Genomic DNA, 983 nt, shown 5'->3' on the forward strand with positions numbered 1-983 from the left:
AGGCCGCGTGCATGGCGACCGCCCGCTGGAGTGGGCACGGAGGCCGCACGCCCAGCTGCCCCCCGCCCCCCGCACCATCCCTTGTGGGCAATGCTGGCCCCGGGGTCAGTTCCTGATGGGCGCCCCGCACGCTCCTGTCTGCCCGGGAGTCCCAGGGCCCCCATGTCTGTGCCCCAGGCCTGTGGCCCGGAGCGCCAACCTGGGCCCTCCATCGAGGCCACAGTGCTCAGGAGAGGCCTCCCCGGGGAGCTGAGTCCCCCCACGCCGATCACAGCGGGGGCGACAAGGCTGCGCACGGGCTCTGCCCGCCAGCTCCACGGCCGTGGGGGCCCCAGAGCCTGAGCCTGGAGCTCGGGAATCGATGCAGAAGCTCAGTCGTGGAGAGGGACAGGTCGCCCGTACACACGCGACGGCCCTGGGGGCGGGTGGCGTGCGCCCAGCTCGCCCCGCGCTTCCGTGCGCTCAGGGTCCTGCTGCTGGTGGGGGTCCGTGTGACTGTCTTCTGCTCCCGACTGTGATGCCTCTCGCACCACCACCCCCGCCTCCAGAGGCTCATGGCTGTGCCGGCCCGTGCCCGCGTTTGGGGGCTCCTGCCTTCACTTCCTGCTGCCTGGCGGGCCCAGAGTCGACCTCCTTGAGCGAAGGCCGTCATACCTTCCCAGCAGGCAGCGGGGGCGCGAAGCCTGCCGAGTGTTCATTGGGGACCAGAGGGTTTGGGGAGCCGGGGGCTGGGAGTAGGGGCTGCCCACACCCAGAGGAGCAGCCAGCCCGCCAGGTCTGGGTCCCGCTCCAGGAAGACACTTCCGCTCTGTACCTGACAACCTGCCTCGTTAAATTTAATAGGCTGGTCATTCCCGGCAAATAAACATCAACTGATTATGAAGACGCGTTTGCTGGGGTTTAGCTGTGGAACAGGTAGACCGATTACATGGTGTTCAGCCTCAAAATGCAGGCGCCCATGAGGAGGCCCGCAGAGGGAGGGT

This window comes from Oryx dammah, unplaced genomic scaffold (genome assembly GCF_014754425.2).
Source record: "Oryx dammah isolate SB20612 unplaced genomic scaffold, SCBI_Odam_1.1 HiC_scaffold_9, whole genome shotgun sequence".
NCBI classification, from domain to species: domain Eukaryota; kingdom Metazoa; phylum Chordata; class Mammalia; order Artiodactyla; family Bovidae; genus Oryx; species Oryx dammah.